The 26,284-nt window shown below is 34.2% G+C and overlaps 1 protein-coding gene across 8 annotated transcripts in view; it reads right to left on the reverse strand.

Annotated features, from left to right (window-relative positions):
• NAALADL2 (N-acetylated alpha-linked acidic dipeptidase like 2) overlaps positions 1–26,284 on the reverse strand; it is a 1,337,824-nt gene that overhangs the window by 214,806 nt on the left and 1,096,734 nt on the right. The gene's annotated exons all lie outside the window — the stretch shown is intronic.

Here is a 26,284-nt window from a genome sequence, read left to right on the forward strand (position 1 = left end):
GGCTGAGTAATATTCCATTGTATATATATACCACAGTTTCTTTATCCACTCATCAATTGAAGGGCATCTAGGTTGGTTCCACAGTCTGGCTATTGTGAATTGAGCAGCTATGAACATTGATGTGGCTGTATCTCTGTAGTATGCAGATTTTAAGTCCTTTGGGTATAGGCCAAGGAGTGGGATAGCTGGGTCAAATGGAGGGTCCATTCCAAGTTTTCTAAGGAATCTCCACACTGCTTTCCAGAGTGGCTGCACTAATTTGCAGCCCCACCAGCAGTGTATGAGTGTACCTTTCTCCCCACATCCTCGCCAACACCTGTTGTTGCTCGTATTCTTGATAATCGCCATTCTAATTGGGGTGAGATGGAATCTTAGGGTAGTTTTGATTTGCATTTCTCTTATTACTAGAGATGTTGAACATTTTTCCATATGTTTGTTGATTGCTTGTAGATCTTCTTTTGTGAAGTGTCTATTCATTTCCTTAGCCCATTTGTTCACTGGATTATTTGAATTCTTGGAGTAGAGTTTTTTGAGTTCTTTATAGATTCTGGAGATTAGTGCTCTATCTGAAGTATGATTGGCAAAGATATTCTCCCACTCTGTAGGCTCTTTCTTCGCATTGCTGATAGTTTCCTTTGCTGAGAGAAAGCTTTTTAGTTTGAATCTATCCCAGTGGTTGATTCTAGCTTTTATTTCTTGTGCTATGGGAGTCCTGTTAAGGAAGTTTGGTCCTAGACCAACAAGGTGAAGATTTGGACCTACTTTTTCTTCTATAATCTGCAGTGTCTCTGGTCTGATTCCAAGGTCCTTAATCCATTTTGAGTTTAGTTTCGTGCATGGTGAGAGATATGGGTTTAGTTTCATTCTGTTGCATATGGATTTCCAATTCTCCCAGCACCATTTGTTGAAGAGGCTATCTTTTCTCCATTGCATATTTTTGGCCCCTTTGTCTAGTATGAGAAAATTGTATTTATTTGGGTTTGTGTCCGTGTCCTCTATTCTGTACCATTGATCTACCTTTCTATTTTGGTACCAATACCATGCCGTTTTTGTTACTATTGCTTTGTAGTAGAGTTGAAGATCTGGTATTGCAATACCCCCTGTTTCACTCTTCCTGCTAAGGATTGCTTTAGCTATTCTGGGTTTCTTATTCTTCCAGATGAATTTCATAATTGCTTGCTCTATTTCTGTAAGGTACGTCATTGGGATTTTAATTGGAATTGCATTGAATTTGTATAGCACTTTAGGTAGTATGGCCATTTTGACAATATTAATTCTTCCTATCCAAGAACATGGAAGATCTTTCCATCTTCTAAGATGTTCTTTAATTTCTTTCTTTAGTGTTGTATAGTTCTCATTGTAGAGGTCTTTCACCTCTTTTGTGAGATTGATTCCCAAGTATTTTATTTTTTTCGAGGCTATTGTGAATGGGGTAGTTTTCCTAATTTCTCTTTCTGAAGATTCATCACTTATGTATAAAAATGCGTTGGATTTATGGGCATTGATCTTGTAACCTGCTACTTTACTGAAATCACTTATGAGTTCTAAGAGTTTTCTGGTGGAATTTCCAGGTTCCTCTAAATATATAATCATGTCATCAGCGAACAGGGATAGTTTGAGTTCTTCTTTTCCAATTCGTATCCCTTTAATTTCTTTGGTTTGTCTAATTGCTCTGGCCAGAGTCTCAAGAACGATGTTGAATAGAAGTGGTGAAAGAGGGCATCCCTGCCTTGTTCCAGTTTTTAGGGGGAATGCTTTCAGTTTTTCACCATTTAGAATGATATTAGCCATGGGCTTAGCGTAGATGGCCTTTACAATGTTAAGGAATGTTCCCACTATCCCTATTTTTTCTAGTGTTTTGAGCATGAAGGGGCGCTTTACAGAAGAATGACATGGATAAAAAATTGACAATTCTGATTTCTATTATTTGCATCTGCTAAATTATTAAATTAAAAAAACAAATATGATATTTAAGTAAAATATTCTAAATTATTTTTATTCAATCATTATTGTTCTATGTTTGTTGTCCTCTGAAAAAAGGTGTTAGCCTCTCATATAAGCAAGTTCCTTAAATTATACAAATGAACCCATTCCAATCAATCCTTCTTTGTTCTAGCAACTAGATAGAATAGTTCTGGTTCATCTTCAGCTTTGTTTTTAGCCCAGGGCATTCTTTTTGAAGTCATTACTGATCCTCTTTAGTCTCTTTGTTCTTTCCATGGCTACTCACACTGTATAACTTTCATATTGCCATCACATTCCATTTCCATGGTTTCTTCCAGTTCCAGCATTATTTGCATGTTTTATATTTGTCAGGCACATCAAGAAGGCCATCTTCGACTTTCAGAATCAGCTTCCTGAATTCCGTACCTGCATTCTCTTCTACACCATGGTTTGCTCTATTTTACCCATCTATTGAAACTTGTCTCTTAGAGATTTGCATTGTCACCTTTGTCATAAACTCCTAATGAAGATGTTGACAGAGACAGTGTTACCTAGAAATGTTTTAAAATTCTATTTTGAAGTTTAAGATCTACCAAACTAGACATATGGTGCTAAATATGGAATATTTATGAGGGATATAGTACAATGGAAGAGGTTGGATTGCCCAAGGGACAGCTGGGACCTAGAGCTTGGAGCCCCTGACTATCAAGACTCCTGTCAAAATCCGACTGAGGGTAAAATCTTCAAGACTGGGGACCTCAGGGACAAGGCAGTGTTCCTGTGTCTCTGGGACCTATTGCTCATTGGCTGAGCACAGGCTTTCCCTGAAGTTCCTGAAGAGAACTTACTTCGTCAACATACAACATTTTCCCTCTTTCTCTCTCTCTCAATTTCTCTCCCTTTCTCCCTCCTTCTCCCTTTTCTCTTTTCCTCTATTCTTCCTTCTCATGCTCTCTCTCTCTCCACCTCTTTCTCTACTTCCTACTTTTCTGATTTAGCCAATATGAGGGTAGAAAGCATGAGCTATGGATCTGGAATATCCCCTAAATGTTCATGTACTGAAGGTTTAGTCTCCGGAAGGTGGCACTATTGAGAAGTGATTGAAACTTAAAGAGATGCGACTCAGTCAGAGGAAGTGGCTCTCTGGGGAGATGCTTTGGAAGGGTGTATTTTGTCGCTGGACCTCTCTTTCTCTTCCTCTGTCTCTTTCTCTCTCTGATTCCCAGCCACCACGAAGGAAGCAGCTCTGCTCTACCATATGCTCTCCACCATGATGTTCTACCTCACCACAGACCCATAGCTCTAGGGCCAAGTGAACATGGACTAAAACCTCTGAAACCATGAGCCAGAGCACATCTTTCCTCAGCTATTTTGTCATAGTGATAGAAAGCTGACTAACACAGTGTATGACCCTGAAGTCTGTATTCATTTTGTTTTTGTGCTTTTGTGGTATCTAGAAAACTAGATAACAAATATTTAAATTTGCAGAGTAGATCCCAAACCCCCAAGTTATTTCATCTAGGGATATCCTATAAGAAAACGTTCCTGGCATGGAACCGTATTCCTTAAATATTCATTGTTCATTATTTAAAAATCTACGCCAAATTCAAAGTTCAGAGGTGATCCTATGTCTATGTTTGATTCTAATGTGAATCATTTTTGCACACAGAACTTCAGAGGATTATGATTAATCATACCAAATAATGGACACTGATCTCCTCAACCCCCATAAACACTAATATCTGAGTGGGAAGTAGAAAGAAATCTTAATTTTCTTCATATTACTAGAAGATAAGCACTGTGGGAGAGAGAAGGTTGGTAACAAATTTGTGCAGGTCAATTAACTTTTTAAATTTATTTACAAGGCTGAGTAAATTCGTATTAAGTATTTCATCTAAGGAGTTCAAAATGCTCCATATTTAACATTTGATAACAAGCATTTTTATTCCAGTTCATAAAATAAGCAAGTTCAGGCAAAGACCGTGGTTGTCACTTGTTTAATTTCCCACCACAAGTCTGTTAAAGATCTGAAACAAAATCACCCTCTCAATCCTAAGGCTGTATGCTCTTTGCAAGTATACTTTTAATCAGCAACGCAAAACCTCATAGTAAATGATCATAAAACTGAAATAAAGAAATTAAATCAACATTTACATTAGTTGGATAGTGATGCCAAGACACAAAGGCAAGTTTCTAAAGTATTGAATAATCTGTTTAATAATTTAAATGTCTCATTTCTCCCACACTCTGCTTTTCCCTGCAAACATAAGCATCCATTCCGCATGCATAGGAAATCTAAGTTGATTACTTATTCAAAAAGCAAAAAAAAGTATAACATGCAAAATAAAACAACTACACTTCACACATAAGAATAAAATCAAATCACTTTTTTCATTTCAGTATTATTCTTATGACTTCAATTGTCTAGAAGAAACTTACATCACTGGTTTTCCCATTTTTTTATAATAATGTTCCAGTTGTGATCATGATGTCTACAGTATTGAAAAAAATGATTATCAATATAGACACTGTGTAAATGTCAACTTAACTAGACCACAGAGTACCCAGATATCTGGTCAAATATCTATGAGGACAGTTTTGGATGAGATTAATATTTGATTTGGTAGATAGTAAAGCACATCATCCTCCCTAATATGGGTGGCCCTAAACTAATTCAGGAAGGTCTGAATAGAACAAAACAGCCTGACCCTCCCATGAGTAAAGGAAGATTCCTCTTTCCTGCTTGCCTGGAGCTGGGATATTGGTCTTTCCTTTCTTTGGACTTGAACTGAAACAGCAATTTATTTTGTTTCTCAAGGCTGCAGGTTTTTGGACCAGAGCTTACACCATCAATTTTCCTGATACTCAGGCCCTCTAATTTGAGACCGCACTACATAATTGGCTCTCCCGGTTCTTCATTTTGTTGGTAGAGATTTGGGGAATTCTCAGCCTCATAATTGCATAAGCCAATTCCTTTATCTCCCCCCATTTTCTTCCCCCGGTGTGTGTGTGTGAGAAATATAGATATCAACATAAAGTGTGTACATGTGTGTATGTGTATAAATAAATCACTCTGGGCTGCTATAACAGAATAGCATACACCATGCAGATTAAACAATAGGAATTTATTTCTCGCGGACCTGGAGCTTAAAGATTCTATCAGGGTCCTATCATTGTAAGTTCTGCTGAGGTCTCTCTTTCTAGTTTGCAGAGGATAGTTGTCCTCTTGGATATTAACATGGCAGAGACAGAGAGATTCCATGTTAACATTTCTTCTCATAAGGACGTTAATTCCATTCATTTGGGCTCTACCTTCTATAATTACCTCTCTAAGATTCTACTTCCAAATACTATTGGGGATTTATTCTTCAACATATGAATTTGGGATGGCAAAAGCAATTATTATACACCAATAGATTGCCTATGAGTACTGTTATATTGCATAACTAACATAGACACTCTTAAATGTTGGGTTACGTTTGTTTTAAGAAATTTTCAACAGAACCAGTGGAAAAAAATGAACTTCTCATAATGGTAGGAAAGAGAGATTTTCAGTTCATAAATTTATAAACATGATCCTGGGCAACAGACCATGTAAACAAGTAAAGAATCATAGAGAAATAAGTCTAAATATCCTAACACCCAAGGGTTCTTATTCAGAGGTCCACAGAATGAATTCAGGATATCTGTGGACATCCAGTGGGGGGTATACCCTCTTTTTATTCACTTTTAACTGAAATTTGATACTTTATTCAATTATGAAGTATTCCAAAAACCCAGTAGTATCTAGCAATACCTGAAACTTTGAAATCAAATGAAATCCAATACTTGAGTTGTTCTCAATACCTTGAAACATTCATTAAACTCATTGCTAGTTTGAAAAGGTAGTAGTTATGAGACATTTTGCTGACCTCAGTAGAACTTACAATGATAGAACCCTGATAGAATCATTTAATGTGTTAAATGTAAGAATCTGTATATTTTGAAAGTGCAAATACTTGGGTAACTATAGTTTGGTGCAAAATGGTTTCTTTTGTACTTCTACATGTTTTAATTTAAGCATTGTTTCTGAGAAAAGGTTTACGTAAGATTTACTAGCATGCCAACATTGTCCACAGAGAGGATACAGTTGGGTGAATCTTCTTGGCAAAAGAGTTTCATTTTACAGATTAGAATATTGAGTCTGAATTAACAAATATAGATTGAATTTAGATTGAATTGCTCTAAACCCAGTGCTTTGTCTTCTATGTCTTCTCGGTCATGCTGTTATATCCAAGAACACAGACCACATTCAGATAGCTGAACAACCTAATCTTAAATTTGTTAATTTGGAGATTCTATAGGTCTTTCTGTAATCATGATAGATCCCAGATCTGGTTTTAGACAAGTGTACATCTGTGGCATTTCTGCAACATTTACTTAGCTCCTATGTGTGTCATGTAGTCTTCATTTATATAAATTTGTATTTTTATGTCAGCAGGTCAATATAATATCTAATACTTAACAATACTTTGCAATTGTCCTCTTTTGTCATTGGTAGGCAACAAGAAGTTATGTTTACTGAGTTAGTATTTCAAACCAGACACTTACTTAGGTTGTCCTAAACACTGTTATCTAATAATGAGTTTCTCATATACAAAATAGGTTTCAAAATGTTGAAAATAAAAGGAATACATATTTTGCAACGCCTTTATTAAAGGTAAAATTTGGTCAGGGAAAAAACTAGTTGTCATATAATTGAAATTTTCAACCCATGGCATAGATTTTTCAGTTTTCAGTTCCTCAGGTTTTCTACAGAGATTTAATGACCAAATTATTGAGTATTAATGAAGTATTTCCAGCTTTGAATAGTGACGAATGGTTATTCTGTTCTTATACAAGTAGAATTGCAAACTGAAAATCATTCTCTTCCATCTCATTCTGTTAATTTTCAGAACTTTAATCTTAAGTGAAAAAGTTACTTTATATTTGAACTATTTCTTATTAAATTCAAAATGTATTTATGCACTAATGAATGCTTTGAAGATCAATCTAGAAGGCTAAAACAGGAAAAGATTGATGATATTTGCCCCTTGCTTTCTCTCTAAAGCTCTGACTCTTCCTCTCCCTCAATAATTGGACTTCATTTCTCCTTCCTCTCCATTACAATTCAGAGTTTCTTACCAACAGTCCCATGAAGGCAAAAAAATATATTTATTTATTCTCTTATTTTCCTCTTCACTAAGTTTTTGTGTAATAATAAGTAAAATGTGGTTACTGAAAAATTGTAAAAATACATTTCAACATAACTATTGAGATTAAGTTCCACTAAAATAATAAAAATATCATTTCCCCTATGGAATCATATATCAGAAAATATTCCAGATGAATTCATCTTTAAATATAAAAATCTAAATCATAAAATGGTGAGGGAAACAATGGAAGATAATTTCAATGATATCATACTGGAAAATACATTTTTGAGTTTGACAAAATCCCAGAAGATAAAAAAGATTAATTAGTCCCACTACTAAAACATAATGTGCAAAATGATCCTAACTTCTTTGCATGACAAAAATTATAATCAGTAAAGATGATATAAAATTCACTTCACAACTGGCTAGTTTATTTGCTATATAAAGTAAAAAGATCATCAAGTCAATTTAAAAAGTTAATAAATATGAAGTGGCATTTTACATTAAAATAATGATAAATTCCTTATATATATATAAACAGGATGTCTTTTATATTTACTTTTAATAATCTATGGAGTATGTTTTGAAAGATGTGGGGAAGATGCCTCATATGATACTGAATAAAATTTGATATAAATTCTGTGAAGTTAAATAATTTATTTACATCCATGCAATAGACTAATACATAGCCTTTAAATGGAAAAATGAAGCTGTTCATGCACTGATAATGAATGAATGCCAACATATATATTTATACGAAACAATGTGCAGAATAATCCCATGTGATATTGTCACATAGCAAGTCTATATGCTTTAATATAGACTCATGCTGTTTGCCTCTGGAGAGAGACACTGATGTGAAGAACATGCTGGGGAGGAAATCTTTTTATTATTTGCATATTAATTTTGAACTTTCATTCTGTGAATGAATCACCTCTCCAAAAATAGATGTTACATTTTCCAAATCCTCTCTGAAACATGGTAAATGTTCACAATTCTAAGATTCCCTTAATTTTAAGATACAGTGTTAATTTTTAAACAGCATTTGTTGGTTGGTAAATTAAAAAAAAATTAACATTTTTAAAAATGTCAAAAAGTGAAGAAGTGGGGTAATTAGAGTAGCAGAGTCATGGGCAACGACTGAATATAGGAAGGTAGATTTTAGGACCATCAAAAGGTTATGTTAGACAGAGGGGAGTAAAGGGAGGGGAGGGGGTAAGAGGGTAGGAATGATAGTAGAATGAATCAGACATTATTACTCTATGTAATGAGCACATCACATATAACCAGAAGAATACGAAGTTATATGTCAAAATGCATTCTACTATCATGTATAAATAATTTGAATCTATAAACAAAGGTTATGTATGGCTGGGCAAAGTGGCGCCTGTGATCCCAGAGGCTCAGGAGCTAAGTCAGGAGGAGCTCAAATTCAAACTCGGCCTCAGCAACTTAGCAAGGCCCTAAGCAACTCAGTGAAATTCTCTCTCTAAATAAAATATAAAAAAATGTTGGGGATATGTCTCCGTGATAAAGCACCCCTGGGTTCAATCCCTGGGAAAAAAAAGAAAGAAAGAAAGAAAGGAAGGAAGGAAGGAAGGAAGGAAGGAAGGAAGGAAGGAAGGAAGGAAGGGAGGGAGGGAGGGAGGGAGGGAGGGAGGGAGGGAGGGAGGGAAAGATAGAAAGATTGATCATGTATATGCCATTGGGAAGAAACAGGAAACTAATTGCTGCTTTACTTTGTTAGAGAAGAACAAGTTCTCTTGTAGAGGATTTGGGGATACAACAGCATGAAGCCTTTCAATTTGGGTCACTGAGATTGACACCCCAAGTAACCAAGAAACTGCTTAGAGAGAACACGGTGCCAAAAGATGGAGGGGTAAGATTCAGAACAAAGCTTTTCATAATAATCATTTCCTTCAGGACCATTCTTGTTTACATAGTTTGTGTGTATTGGTACTTTACAGACAAGTATCTAATTATCAAAATATACTAATTGTAGACTACAGTTATATTAAGACTTAATCCTTTACAAACAGACTAGCATTAGATCATAATGCAAACCTGTAAGTGGGTAAAAGCAGGTATTATTACTACATTTTACAGACTAAAAGCTTTGTTACTCCATAGAGGAAAAAAAGATAGAAAATAGAGTGGAAGGCAGAGATATTTAACTTTGATTCTTGACCCACACTCCCAGCCTCTATCCTCAACCTAATTATGCACATACCCCATTTAACCAAGGAAAGGAGGAATGAGTTCCTTTGTTTATACAGAAAAAGTTATTAGGCTGCTGCCGCTGAATTAGAATTATCTTTTGAGTCGAAAATAAATGGGAGCTTCAAAATAATTTACTAGCTAAAAAGACCATAGATTCCTTTGTCACTTTGCCACTTCTTTAATGATTTTGATATTGGTTGTTCCAATAGCTGAACCCCTTTCTTCATGAATTACAAACTATATATAGAATGACAAGTCCAGAGCTGTTCTAAAAACTGTACTGTGATTATGTCAAATTGAAACTGTGAACATATGGAAAAGGTAAAGCAGTACAGCCCATGTTGACCTTTGGCCAACCCACTGGCTAAAGCACACTCCCCCTGGTGACACTCCCATAGGACCTCTAATGACCAAGATATAGATTTTATGTCTCTGTGAGGGATACCAACTCTGGCCTCACAATGCTGTTCCATGTGAGGAATTGGCTGACATAATGTAACTTGGGCTATTATTTCACCAGCCTTCTTGAGGTTTGTCTTAAATAGCTTCTCCTATCCTCACAGGCAATGCTATTTTGAATAATGTGGTGTCAGCATTTCAGTGATACATTCCAGCTACCAGGCATTAAAAAAATTAGCTGAAAAATCTAACTGGTATTGAAATCAACATTAACTGTCTCAGGCAGCAAATATATATAATGAAATATTTAAACAAAATCTTCCTTAGATCAAACAGTTTAATAAACCTCCCTTTGGGGAAAAAAAATCAGACATTAAAAAGAAAATAACTCAGAGGCAAGGAAACAATTGGATGATGTTTTTTTCTTTCATATATTTAGAATCGGTCACTAGGTAGCAGGAAAAAGTTTGCTGTCCTCTCTATGACCAGGGTTACAGGGCAGTTGTAAATCAGGTGAATGCTCTCAGATATCTCAGAGGTAATTCATTTAATTTTAGGAGGGTACAGGGAGAAAAAGCTGAAAAATGCAGACTTGGCAAGCAGGAGGGCAAAAGGATGAGGATTGCACATTACCACTCATTACCATTTCAAGCAAGTTAAGTGCTGAGAGTGAGGAACTGGACAGAGGAAGTAACACCATCAGCAGTAGTATGTCTAAGTCTGACAGATAGATGACAGCATCATTGTAACCTTAAAACCCCAGGCCTAAATAGCTGCCGGCAGAGGATATCTTTGCTAGAGTGAGCCAGGACTTCGTAGGCCACTGCTGTATCTAAGGAGTACCAGGCACAGGACCTCCAGACACTACCCAGGCTCACAGGCACCCAGTGCAGATCCTCAGCTGTTAGTTTACTTCCTATCAGATGTAAAAATCATTATTTTGGCTAGAATGTACCGAGGAGTCTTGTGCTTATTTCACTTCTTATAACTTAATTATCCTTTGTATTTTTTCTGTCTCTCCTGCATGGTTTTTGAATGAAGAGAATTTATTCTGTCCATCTCTATCATCTTCATATTGGTTAGCACAATAAAATAAGTCTTTTGAAGGTATTGGATCATAAAGCTGAAATCAATCTAATCATATCAATGTTTTCTGATGAGAAGAAATGACAGGAAGAGAAAAAGAAAAGAACTACATAAGCACCTTGGGGCTTAGCTTAGGTTTAGGCCTGAAAATAAATGGACACAGTGCCAAAGATGCTCCAGGAAGTTTGAAGCTGACTTGAGGTAATCCCATGAATCACAACAATTCTGGAAAGCATTCTCTAAATTTCTTACTGGGCCAAATCTGCTTTCAAGTGAACTATGTATCCCATTAGGCACCTGTAGGAAGTCAGTAAGTGTGTACTGACATCACCAAGTACATTGTGATAAGTTGGTGCTTGAGATAAACAGTCAAGAGCAACCAAAGCTACAACCCACAAATAGACCAAAGATGAGGTAGATGATTTTGCATTTTCCTTTAAAAAGTATTGATGTCTCTTTCTAGCAGGATGACTATAAGGGAGTTACTTAACTTCCTGAAGCCTTGAATTTTCTAAATGTAAAAGGGAGTATGTCTATATTATGAGAAAATTGAAAGGAGCAAATTAAATAATGCAAGCAAAGCACTCAGCACCTAGTACAGCTAGTACATCAGTATTTAATGCATTATTAGAATTATTACAAATTGTCATTCCTAGTAACCAACACACACACACACACCTCCTGCATTGTTTTGCAATGACTTCCTACCCAATCTATTTTCTCCTGCCTTCTAAAATGTGGAATGCTTATACTTAGCAAAGCCTTTTCACAGTTATCAAATGCACCTTTTCCTAATAAAACTGGTTATTAAAGGAAGTTTAAAAAAGTTTTTTTTTTTTTCTTATTTCTCAAACTGGTCTCTCCTTTATGAGCTCTTCCTCTGATAGCATAGTTGTTTCTCATTTCAGTATTATTGCTAAAAAAAGAATAACTGGGAAGTGTTTTATAAATATTAAATTTTATAAAATGTAATCCTTTAATTCCTCAAACAAAATAGTAATAGAAAAGACTTTTTAAAATTTTACAAAAAATATTAAAATTAAAACAACCGTACAAACAAAACCAAATAACAATAGAGTAAAACAATAGTGATCTAACATTTAAAAAATACAAAATAGCTAAATTTAGATTTAACAAATACATATTACATATCTACTATGTGCCTGATATTTTCATATACAGTATCATTGTAAGAAAACTTTAAGAAGGAAATAATTACCCCTAAACTGCTTTAAAGTTGTCATAGTATGAAAAATTTTAAAAATCCTCTGTAGTCACTCAGGTAGTGACAAAGCCAAAATTTCTGTCACAGTTGGTTTCCAAGTCCATTGTGCTTGACTCTTTAACCTTCATGCAGGGATTCTAAAGAAGTCTGTCTTCACAGTGTAACTTGGACATCCTTTCTTCTCCACATCTGGAACTCAAAGCACTTTGAAATGGAAAGCAATTTGATATGGGGCTTTGTGCTGTATTTGGCATTTTGCAGACACACAAAGCACACAAATGATCATTTAGCATATTCTTCTGCCACCTGCCACCTTGACATCTCACTTGGATGTCAAACAGGTACTTCAAATTTAACACATCAAAGACTAGATTCTACTAAACAAAATAAGCCAGTCACAAAAAAAAAAAAAAAACAAAAAAAAAAAAAAAAAAAAAAAAACAAAAAAAAAAAAAAATTATATCCCATAGGATTCCATGTATGTAAGTACTGTGGGCTAAATTGTGTTGGTCCCAAATTCATATATTGAAGTCCTAGTCTTTAATTGGAGAAAGGGCTTATGAAGAAATGATAAAAGTTAGATGAGATGATAAAGATGGGATCCTAATCTGATATGACTGGTGACTTTATAGAACAGAAAGCTACTCTTACTCTAACCTGTGACAATGTTAACAGGATGGCCACATGGAAGCCAGGAAGAGAGCTCTTTCTGTGATCTGGAGCCTTGATCTGGGACCTCCCAGTCTTTAGAGTTGTGAGAAATAAAAATCTGTTGCTTAATTCAACAAGTCTATGACAATCTATGTTCTAGGACCCTGAGCTGACTAAGGTAATGAGGTATATGGAGTAGTCAAATTCATACCCACAGAAAATAAGACAGTGGTTTCTTGAGCCTGGGGGAGGGAAAATGTAGGTTGTTATTTAGTGGATATAGAATTTCAGTTTTACAAGAAGAAAAATTTTTGAAGACTGGTTGTATAATAATGTAAATGTACATAACACAACTGAACTGTACATTTAAAAATAGTTGATAGTAAATCCTGTGTTACAAGTATTTTACAACAATTAAAAATTGTAAAAAATAAAAGTAAGGCCTGGGGATGTTGTTCAGTAGTACAAAAAGAAAAGAAACCAAAGATTATTTGATTATCCTTTTCAAATCAATTCTTTTTGCAGTGTTTTCTATCTCTGTAGATGATGTGAACATTCACCCAGTGAACCCAGGCTCATGCAAAAGCTTTGTAGTCATCTTTGCTTTTCACTATCACTTGCTTCTTACATGTAATTTACTGTCAGGCACTTGCATGCAGGAGATTACTTGGAGAGCTCATCACAACAAGGATTTCTGGGCTACATCTCTTATTTCTGATTCCACAGGTCAGAAGGAAGGCCCAAGAATATGCAAGTGCCCAATGCTTCTGGTGATACTAATGCAACCATCTCAGGGATTACTGCTTAAGAAGCATAATGCTAATCCATCAGCAAATTCTGGTGACTGAACTTCAAATATATTCCAAAATTTACCCCTTCTCACAACATGCATTGCTTCCAAAAAGTCTAAGTCCCCATTATCTTTTGCTTGAGACAAAATTATTTGATTTAGTATTACTGCTCTCTCCCTCCCCACATTCTGTGATCTGTAAAAATTAATCTTTTTGTAATTTAATCAGACAAAGATGCTTTGCTTTCATCCTCATAATTATTTCCCTAACACCCAGACTAAAGAACCATGGTAAACTCTGCTCTTTCTACTTTACTGGCCTCATTTCATACACTTTTGTCATCACTTCTCAGCAACACTGGCTTCCTAGTGTGATTAAGTCAAGCACATGCATACCTCAGGGTCTCTGAATTCACCATTCACTCTATCTAGTATACCTTCCTCTACTTATTTCCACGAATCTCTCCTTCATGTTTGTTCAGATCTCATTTCAAATATCTCCTGTTCAGAAAGTTCTTGCCTGACTCTTATCTAAGGTAGCACCTATTCCTTGGTCCACTCTTTCTACTTTCCTGTCCTGCTTCACTCAACTGGAATCTTCATTTCAAGTTCTATTTCTAGGAAACTGATCTAAGACATCACTATTTGGTTAATAAGTACTCTAAGAGCTAGAAAATGGTACTCCCCCAAAAGTATTATTTGACACTATTCTGACTGGAAAATTCAGGAGCTGAGCTAGATAGATAATGTAAATGGTATTTTAGAAGTACTAACAATATATTGAACATGATATATTGGAGAGGCAGGAAGCCATGCTATTCATTTCATGAATGTTAACATCATAGACATCTCAAAAATCCTCAGTGTAGATAGTATGACACTAACCTAACAGACAGATGAGGAATCCAAAGCACAGGAAACACACTAAATTGACAATGTAACATCTAGAACAATGTCCCTTGGAGTTCCAAACACAAAACTAACATTTTTAGCAGACTTAGGTTCCAAAATCTTCTACATAGAAGCTATTTTTTTTTTCCATTTTAAAAACATTACATGAGTTACAACGACAGATTTTGTAGACATATTTATTTATGTATATATATATATATATTTTCATAAACTTGTTTTTATACATATACTAAAATCACTATATGCTATATAAAATATGGATACTAGCCAGCTGCAGTTTTGCATGCCTATGATCCCAGCAATTTGGCACACTGAGTCAGGAAGATCCCAAGTTCAAGACCAGCCTTAGCATCTTAGTGAGACCCTTAGCAACTTAGGAAGACCCTGTCTCAAAATAAAAATTATAAAGGTTTGGGGATGTAGGTCAATGATAAAGGTTGCTGGGCTCAAAAAGTACCAAAAAGTAATAATAAAATAAAATAAAACAAAAATGCTATATATATCTATAAAAGTATTATCTATATATGATATTTATTATATCACTTCAAAAACTTGCTATAAATTCATAAATCAAATTTATTTCCCCAAAGCAGGCCTTAGACAGTTCTCTGCACTTCAGAGTAAGACACTTAGGAGAATAAATTATGCAAATTACACAAGATAGACTAATAGTTTATCTTCACTCTCATTTTTTAAGAAGCCAATATCTCAAAAATGTTAGAGATATTCAGAAAAAAATACAATGGGTGTAATACAAATATAAAAATGTATGTATTTTCAAGTAGGTATATTAAAATAGTTATCTGAAGCAGAGAAACATATAAAAAATCAATCTTTGTCCCAAAGTCATACGTAGAATTATTCATACTCGCTTAAATAAAGCATATTTAGTTTCTTGATTTTAGGGAGAAAAAAATCTTTCCCTGGTCTGAATGTTTGCCCCCATATTTATATGTTGAAATCAAAGACCCCAAGGTAATGGTATTAGCAGGTAGAGCATGGGGGATAATTGGAGCCCTCATGAATAGGTTTAGTCCTCTTATGGAGTAGGCCCAAGAATCTCTTTCAGCCCTCCCACCCTTCCAGGACACAGCCAGAGGTACCATCTATGAATAAGGAAATGAATCCTCACTAGACACTGAGCTGCTGACACCCTGACCTCAGGCTACCTAGACTCCAGACTGTGAAATAAACTTCTGTTGTTTGTAGACTGTCTAGTCTAAGGTATTTTGACATAGCCTAAAGGGATTAGAGGTCTCAAATACTTATATGTTTGTTTCTATTTTAAAACCTGATAATGAACTGGTTTAAATTCCAAATTAAGACATTGTTTTGCTTCCATTTCTAGGCTTGTCAGTGTGAATATCATACTGTTCTGTCCATTTCTGGCCCTGCAGAGTAGTCTAACCTTTTCTACAACCATCTGAAAAACTTCCTCAGTAACATTAACACAAATTTTCATCATTAAGACAAATGAAAATACAGTAGGAAATCAGAGAAATACAAGGACTTATGACTATTCTAAAAGCACATTGAATTATGGAATAAATGTTTATAAGAGTTTTCAAAGTTCAGAGAAATCATGTTTTTTTTTTTTTTTTTTTCGAATAAGAACTTTATTCCCCATAGTCAAGAGCCTACCTTCCCAAAATTTTTTGGTATGTGTTAGGCATTTAGCAAAATGATACCAATTTTAAATGCATCGCTGAAAGTAACAATTTTGAACAGAAATCTGTAGTAGTATTCTACCTGGGTTGCAATTTCTAGCACCTGAAATCAAGTGTATTCATTATGGTTTTTCAACTGTTCTGAGAGTTAGGATATTGAAAGTGTATTATCTTATTCTATAAGTGATTCAAATTTTATACAGTATTTTAACCAAAAAAGTCATATTTTCATAGCACTTTGAGGTAATTAGGATATTACAGTTATCAGATAGATGAGAAATCTGAGACATGGATAATTAGGTGCTTGCCAATGACCAGACCCAGGCAGAACCTGACTCCTGCTTCAAGACTCCAACTTCCTTTATTCTTCACCTTCTTCATGACTTTTCAGAAGAATTATTTTTTTCTCTTGCTGCTTCAAAATCTTCTCCCTTTTATGAAATTTATGGTGAATGTAAACCAAGCAGGAAGCAGGAGGTGGGTTGTTAGCACTACCTTCTCTTATGCTGTACTGTGCTGAGCACATAAACAGAGGCCAAGGTGAGTCACTGGTTCACCTGAAACTGCTCTAGTAGTTTGCCACACATTGGGTTCGGTTGGTTGCATCAACTCAACAATCTTTAAGAATGAATACTCAAAGAAAAGGGAAATTGGGAAGCAGAATAAGAGAATTTAACATTGGGTTTTTTATTTTTGTTTTTTAAGTCAGTTCACTTCACTTCATCTCTCACTCAAGAGAAGGTAAGTTTTTTCATTAAGTCTCCTGAAGCTCAGAAACTATAAAAACCACATCTAAACTAATAATTAGGCAAAAAGGAATTCCTTTCTCAAATAGTGAAAGGAATGATAATTTTTAATTTTTCAGGTTTATCTGCTATGTGCATGCCAGTAAGTAATCCATTTGTTTTATAACCATATTTTATAATCATTGCAAATTGAACACCTACTAAGTTTGACATGCTCTACAGAATGCAAATAGTGAACAAAATAAATACTTTATATATTCAAGGACCTTGTGAACAGTTGAATAAGAAATGCTTACACATATAAAATGCTTAAATGATACAATAAAATATCTTTATATTTGCATTTAAAAATACTTTAAAGAAAATAATATATTGGTTTAAGTATTACTTTACAAAGTTGTATTAGTCAGTTTTCCTCTGCTATGACAAAATACTTGAGTAAAATAACTTGAAGGAGAAAAGACTTATTTTGTCTCATGGTTTCAGACATTTTAGTCTAAGTTTGATTGGCTCCATTGCTATGGGTAAGGCAGAAAGCCATTAGCAGAGAGAGTAGTGGTGGCTCAGAACTGTTCACTTCATGGTGGCCTGAAAGCAGTAAGAAAGAGAGGAAGGAGCCAGGAAATAAGATAAAGTCATCCAGGGCATGCCCCCAAGCACTCGTTTACTTCAAGTAGGTCCCACCTCCTACTTTTTCTACCATCTCCCAATAATGCCATTAAATTTTCAACCCATCAATGAATCAATTCACTGATGAGATCTGAGACCTCATGATCCACTGATCACTGCTGCTTTGGGAACCAAGCCTTTAACATGTGAGTCTTTGGGGACATTCCAGACCCAAATCATAACAGAATTTAACGGAGACCAAATAGAATTTAATATAAGGTACTGAAAAGAAGTCTTTGGCAACAACATTATATTAAACATAATGATTATAATGACTAATAACATGAAGAGTGCTTTTGAAAAAATAACATTAAACCAACTTTTTAAAAGTATAAATGCTACCATAATATTTTCACCAGGATTTAAAACTTTCTGAGGCCTTCCTGTTACACTCAGAATAAAATTCAAATACTGACCCTGGCTTACAAAGCTCATCCTGACATGTCTTTTGGTTACAACCTGACTCTCTTCTTGACTCTTCTCTCACTCATTAACATTCAATCCTTAGGAATATGTGATTCCACCTCTTAAAATGATTGCCCCCTGATTTGCTCCTCCAGGTCTTAATTTAAATATCCTAGAAGATTCCTCCTAGAGGACTTTCTTGACCAGTCTATATGAAGCAGTCAACCTCTCACCTGGCTCTAATCTTCTATATAGCACTTATTGTCAACTGATAACTTGCTGTTCACTTCTTTATTCACTCCTATATTACCTAGCTCCTCTCATGAGGATATATACTCTGTAGGAGCCACATCTTATTCCATGTGGTTGATATATGGGTATTTTAGTCAGCATTTTTTGCAGCCATGACTAGAAGACCAGATAAGAACAACATAAAGAAAAGGTTCATGTAGGGCTCATGGTTTCAGAGATTTCAGTTCATAGAAGGCCAACTCCATTGCTCTGGGCCCAAGAGGAGCAGAACATCATGGCAGAAGGGAATGTCAGATTAAAGCAGCTCAGGACATGGCAACATGGAAGTGGGGAGAGTTTGGCTCACCAGGGACAAATTATAAACCCCAAGGCATGTCCCCAGTGACCCACCTCCTTTAGCCACATCCTATCTATCTACAGTTACCACCCAGTTAATACCTATCAATAGATTAATAGACTGATTAGTTTATAATTTTCATAAGCTGATCATTTTACCTTTAAATGTTCTTGCATTGTTTCACACATGAGCTTTTTGGAGGACATGTGATATCTAAACCATAACAACAGGAGATTCTTGATAAATATTTCTTGAATAAAGGAATCAATATTAATTATAGTTTAAATCAATGAATCAATATTAATTATATTTCAAATCATCCTTTAAAAGAAAAATTAGATATATTTAAAATAAATATTAGACATATTTTTAAATAAGTATGTGGAAATCTTTAAACTATTATATAAAAATCCTAATTTTGAGGATACAATTTCCAAATATCATTACTACCTGTAAACATTTTCTAGAATTGAAACCAAAAGAGGTCCCAAAGGAATGGATCAATTTTAGGAGTTGTGCTTTATGAAGTAAACAAATTTTCACAATGTTAAACATTTATCTAAAACACCAAAACAATATATAACTAAGAAATAAACTATTTAACTCAATATGTAAGTTCAAAAACTGTATGGAGAAAGAAGAGATTCATGTGAAATACTGCTGGCAAGATGTCACAAGGAAGATGTAATCTGAGGATATAGAGAAAAACCTGGACTCAAAAGGGAAAATAATAAGATTTTTTTAAATTCAGGGGAAACTCTTCAGGAAACTTTAAATATCCTCATCCCTTGATCTTTTGGGATATTCAACGTTAAGGTATCCTAAATTCAATTCAATAATTTGACTTAGAACCAAGGTAATACAGGAAACTAGGAAACCTCAAGTCCTCCAATCCTCAGATTATATATCAAAATTTATGAATTTTAGAAGTTTATAAAGTGCCAATAAAATAAAATTGATCAGGAGATACCTAGAACTTATCAGCTTTTTTTTTTTTTTCTTTTCGTTTTTAGGCATGTTTATTCAGCAGCTGCTATATGAAGTAACTCAGATAATGATTCAGGTACCACACAAGTTATTTCTCTTTGCTTCCTGGAGGCCTGACATGCTTAGAAAACACAAACTGTGTTTTCAGAATACAGTGAAGATTATTATTCAGATTTAAACATGGATATTTAATAAGCTGTCTATATGTCCTTTCTGTAACTTAGTATGTTGAAAAGCAAGAAACTGAAAGGTAAATCTGAATCTCTAAGAGCAAATTTAATTTTGTGGCATTTGATTAAGTGAATATAATTTTCTAAATGATTATAATGTACAATAATTACCAATTTCTCACCATGAGTATCTCTTAAACTGGGCCCACTTAAAATTAAGTGAGACTATATTGAACTTTCTCCATATACCCAAATAAATTAAGCTATTAATGCTAGAAATTTCAGACATGCCATAGGTATATACTTTAGTCCCTACCTGTGAAAAATATTATAATGCCTCACATTCATCAGTATATATTTCTAAGTTAAAAAAATGGTGGGAAAAATGCAATATAAGCAAAGAGGAAATTTTAATACATTGTGTAATGTATGCTTCACTTCTTATTATACTTTTATTAAATATTCATCAGCTAACTTAGCACTATCAAACTGTGAGACAAGAGCACACATATTAATAGAACATTTTTTAACAACTTGTAACAAAGAAACATGCAGATTTTGACAAGCACATAATATGATAAATCTCAGTAATATGAAAGTATAGCTGTATATTTCAATATAAACTAGATGTTCAACATTTGAAAATACCAGTGGTAGGAATAAAATAATTTAATAGGCAGAATTGCCCCTAGTCATTTTCAAACTACTAAAAATTTGTATGTAAAATTTAATACTTTTCTCTTTTCCACTAGAGGTCTTATGGAAGAGAGGAGAAAGGAACAAATATGAAGAACTCATTCATTCAGGAATATATTGTTCTTTTGAGAACTTCAAGTAAAGGAGTAGCAACACTATACCCATTACATTTCCCTTGAACTTCATATTTTCACCTAAAAATTATTTTCTTTACAATTATTTTGAGTTTTACTTGAAAGTTTGGTTATAAACTATTACTATCCCTATAGTGTACACTACACACTGTTTATATAAATAGATTTACATGATTCTAGTTTATTTTTGCAGTAGTCCCTTCTTATCCAGGAGGGATATGTTCCAAGACATCCAATGGATGCAAGAGATCTCATACTATATTAAAACGTATATATTATATGCCTTGTCCTATATATACAAACCTATGATAAAGTTTAATTTATAAATTAGTGACAGTAAGAGATTGACAATATCTAATAATAAAATAGAACAATCATAACACTACCTTGTAATAAGTTTTGTGAAAGTGATCTCTCTTTCCAAATATTTCATTGTAGTTTCACCTTTTCATTTAAAGGAAGCATTAAGATTTCACTATGGCATAAACAATGTTCCAGTATTACTACTCTTGAACTTTGGGGCCATTATTAGGTAAAATAAGGGTTACCTGAGGACAAACACTGTGATATTGTAATAGTCAACCTAATAACTAGGATGGCTACTATGTGACCAATGGGCAGGGAGCATACACAGCAATGGTGGACAAAGAAATGATTCACATTCTGGTAAAACAGAGCTGGATGACATTCATGCTACTCAGAATGGTGTACAATTTAAAACTCATGAGTTGTTTATTCCTGAAATGCTCCATTTAATATTTTCATAATATAATTGTCCTTGAGTAAATGAAACCAGGAAAAGCTAAACCACAGATAAATGGGTACTACTGCATAGTTTTAGGAGAACAAATTATAAATTATAAATCAATAGGATAATAATATATAGACATTAAAATTCTTCAGTTATCACAAAACAATTATTAAACAAAGGGTCATCTAGGAAAAATTTTCTCTTAAATAGAGTGTGTCATATAAAAAATGGTAGAGCCAAGAAACAGTCTCACTCTAAAGAGGGTCAATGCTTCTCAAATGCTATGGAACCCTTAATTTAATCATTGAAGGAAGATTTAAAGACTCAGAATTTCTTTTCTTAAGTGAAGTCAGCCAGTTTTGTCTCTCAATAGCTCTTTTATATAACCAAAATCAAGGGATCTGACCAAGAGATGAGAGATGATGTTGTAGTTCTATTGGTACTGGTGATATTGCCAGGTTGAATCTTCATCACCCGGAAACACTGACTCTCCTGTGAAAGCTGCACTGCTGGGCTCTGTTCCAAGTACAATCACCCTTAAAGGGTCTGTCTCTTCCCTGGATGAAGGATCCCATTATTATTAGTTTTTTATTGGCCAGATCATTAAACTTTAAAGTATTACCTGTAACTTAGCCAAATTAACCAAATGTGACATTAAGAGAACTCAGTGATCGGGTGTCTGTCTGTCTGCTTCGCTGTCTCTCTCCAAAGAGATTACAGTTCCAAAGCTTTTTTCCAGACCAAATTCTTAGTAATGTCAAATACTGCCTTTACAGAAAAACCTCCCTTAGGACAGCCTGGAATCCCTTAATGTTGTCTCTCTTCTGCTTTGATAGGCTGTTGCCATTGAACCACTCTGGGGCTGGTGTTCCTTCCAAACTAAGTTTCACCAGTTCAATGCGTTTCAGAGATATGTGCATTTCCCCTTGAATGGCATAAACTAGAGATTTATGGTAAGTAGAAAATTTTAGCATTTACTGCCTTTTCTGAATTTTCCACTCCAAAAATACTCAATAACCACTATACAACTACAGATCAGTATTTGTCTGCCTTCATTCTTTATTCCAAATAGATCATCAAGGTCAGAGCAAGTTACTCTCTAGGTAGATAAAGATAAAGAACACTATTAAGACCTTTCCTAAATTGTTCCAGTATAGGACCTGTAATCACATCTTTCCTGTAATAAGGAATTAAAATACCAATCAATGGCCTTAACAATGTCCTTATTTTATCAGTAAAGAAACTTTGTTTATTTCTTGTCCTTTAACAGAATCTAAAAGCAATGAGTGTATAGTATTCGCCTTTGTGTTAGCTAGACTTAACCAAGTTACTGTTTTGTCTTAGATCTACTTAAAGTAGAAAATGCATATTCTGGTTCCTTTTTCTTTCTCTCTTCTCTGAAAACCTCTTTTTATTTGCCTTTTTATATCTGGGTCTCCAGCATATTTGAAGCAGTTACCTTAGACTAAGGCTGCACTAAAATCCTATTGTTTTCAGTGTCTCCCAGATATTTTTAAAAGATCATATTAATAGTGTTTTTTTTTTTCTGACCACTCTGCCCAAAATGTCAATAGCTACCTATTGGCCTCTCCTTCAATGAAATCTCATAGCATGAGTTCATAGAAAGAAAACTTAGCATTTTAAACTATACAGTGATCTTACACTTAGCACAGAAACCCCTTTTAGTGGGCACAAGGTCCTTAAAACACACACACACACACACACACACACACACACACACAGCTACATTGGTTTCACTGCAAAAATGGGAGTAGGATATAATTAATGAAAAATATTAATGAATGCGTGAAATATTTTATCAGCATAAAACATTCTGTTGTGAGATTATTAGCCCCACTATCACTGCAGTTATTATTATTATAAAATGAAAGAAAAGTTTTGTCCTTTAAATATTGATTTTAAAATGGAAAAGTTACCTCCACAATACAGAGTTGACACAGTCTCTGAAATTCAATATGACCCAACATGAACAAAAAGACCAGGCCCATTCTAAACCCACATTAAAACAGAACAGAAATCTCCAGTAACCTTTTAATTACTTGGAACTGTTCTGTCAATGTATAAAACTGCTTTCATGGATATAATGTAGAAGGGTAGGACTGAATTTTCTGTGATCACAAATGCAAGAGTACCTTGGGACTGGACCAGTGGTTTTCAATTTTGTTTTATACACTTGTCTATTCATAACAATAACTCACTATGCAATCAGAGGAAAAGTTTTACAGAATCTCCAGATGGAGAGAACAGAAAGAGTACAGGTGGACTTAGAAGTTTCTATCCTGCTACATTTTGAATTAAATTGCTTAAAACAGATTTGTTTCTTCATGTCAAAAATCACTAGTCTAGACCCAGAGATGTGGAAAATATGTTTATTTAAACAAAGGTCCTGTAGTTAATTGAAAATTTGCCTATTAAGTTCACAGGCCCCGGTCACAGAACCTAAGAGGGTAGAAAATGTCTTTTCTTCCTTATTAGTGTTATAATACCTTACAAACTATGTCTTGAAGACTTAAGTTCTTTGAAGATGGTCTGTATTGCCTACATTTAATGTACAATTGGTAATACATTAGTTTACAATGAGAAAAATGAGGAATACAATGTTTTATTCAACTTTATAGTTTCTGATTCTCTCCCAAACATTGTATTATCTTTGGATATATAATGATAATTCACTACTATAATGATAAATGAGATAAGTTGTCCCAGTGAACAAAATAATATTAAATGTGAAATTGTGAAAATGTGTAATTAGAGTCATCAAGAAGGAAACATTCTGAATATTCCCTATGTTAAAATACATTTAAGAAGAGATGTAATACCAGAGTAGCAAATGAAAGAACAAATTATATCAGCTAAAGAAAAATAACACAATCGTTACTCATGTAAACTAAATCTCACATCCAATCTTAAAGTTTCTTTTTTATCCCTCCAAGTCAAACAGAAGAGGTGACATGTGAGTATATTTCCTGGAATAATGGAAGTGAACTTCAGGACCACATCATGGAAATATAAGATGAAAGAAAAAGACATGTACCAGAGGAAAATGCTGATCTCTGCAAGCTTCATGTTTAAAGTATCAAAGATTCATTCTTAACTATACCATAAATAAAATAAGATAATTTTTAAAAGCAGTGAGTTATTAAATTAGAAGGTAAACTTGATTTCTTAGCTTACAAGGCAATTCAGATAGTTAGAAAACCTTGGGAATACAAGTCAGGCATTCCCTTATCTGGGGTGTGTTCTGAATGATAAAAGAGCAGAAGCATTAGAATCACCCTGTGAGCCTTTAATTCTGTTAATTCCTGTCTGTGAGTTATCCACTGGTCCTTTAAAACTCTGGATAAAGAGCATTCCCTCAGTAAGCATGAATCATACCTTCTCTGTTCATTCATTTATTCACTATTCAGACAGACTTCTTATCGCAGTGTCCCATTGACCAAGTCAGTATGGAGTTTGGGCCTTGAAAGGTGAAACCACTAATATAAAACACACACACACACACACATACACACACACATATACACACACACATGTGAGTTGTATTGATATATATGTAAATATATATACACACACATATATATACATATAGTACATATTGCAAAAATGACAGTTTACCATATTGCTCACTCATTCTAAAGAGAGTGAGATCTTCTTTTATTCATCATGTTGGAAGCAACGCTTATTAAGCCTTAGTGCCTTAACAGTTGGTGTACCAACTTCCACTCCCTAACGCCCCCTTCACTTAAATACCTCTATGCTTTATTAAAGTTTATTTATGATTTATCTGCCTAAAAGAAGAACCAGCTACTTGAGAGTGAAGGCCTATGTTATTTCAATTTGTATGGTAAATAGTATTAATTTCTTTGTCTTACAGACAGTAGGTGAAGGGTAAATATTTTGTTAAATAACAAATATATACAGATAGCTAATAGGTAAAAGAAGGAATGGAAAGGTAAAGCTTGGATTACCAAAAAAGTAAACTTTTTTTTAATGTCTGAATCTTTTAGAACTTTTATGTATTCAGAATACTAATAATCTTGTTCATACCAGTTGGCATTTAACAGTTTGCTTAACTTTTATTAAACTAACAAGCCATGAAATACAAAATATCCTTTAAAGTACAGACTGAGTTTTGTTAGCATCAAAACAGCATGAAATAAATATTTAACATTACAGTAATGCAAGGTGCTTTACATGCCAGATACAATGCATTTAGCAGTTTATCTCTCATTAAACAATCAAAGAACAAACAATATTATTCAAGCTGAAAAGTGTCTGTAAACACTACCAATACTGTGGAATAACTTATGAGGAAACTACAATAGGAAAAGCAAACACAGAAACAGTGGAAATCATTAATTCCTTGAAAAGAATGAAAGTGGTTGAACGTGAAAGATATGGCTAAACATTTAATGTAATTTTTAAAACTAATTTCACTAATCAAGAATGCCAATGCAGAATGAACCATCTCCTGTAATGTAGGGATCATTATGCTTGCATTAGATGATTTTCTTTTAATAGTGGATTCTTGTTATTACATTCTTGGTACCTGGATTCTAGTTGTGTGAGTTCTTACTAATCTCATAAACCTTGTGATTCTATGTCTCTTTCTGTCAAATGAGTACAATATTACCTGCTTGACCTCTTATAAAAATTATTGAATGAATTTGATTGGTTATGGAAATGTCTTCAATATAATTATTTGCCATACAAATATTTTTAAAATATTATTATTACTACTATTCTGGAATGCTAGGAAGACCCTCCTACCCCAAAGAATCTAGTGTCTTTGGAGATAAGTCTTTGCAGAGGTGATTGGGCTGAACAATTAATCATATAGATCTTAAAAGGTGAACAATAGCTAACCCCCAACAGACCAAAGCATAGGCAGATGGATTCAGCTTGAGGACCACTGTGTTTTCAGGTAGACTTATACTGATGGGAACAAAAAAAGATGAAATGGTTTAAAAGTATATGAAAATAAATAGGAAATGAAAGAAGGCAACTGAATAAAAAAAGAAGGAGCATCGAAAAGGATTTTACCATTG

The sequence above is a fragment of the Sciurus vulgaris genome, assembly GCF_902686455.1.
Source record: "Sciurus vulgaris genome assembly, chromosome: 10".
NCBI lineage: Eukaryota > Metazoa > Chordata > Mammalia > Rodentia > Sciuridae > Sciurus > Sciurus vulgaris.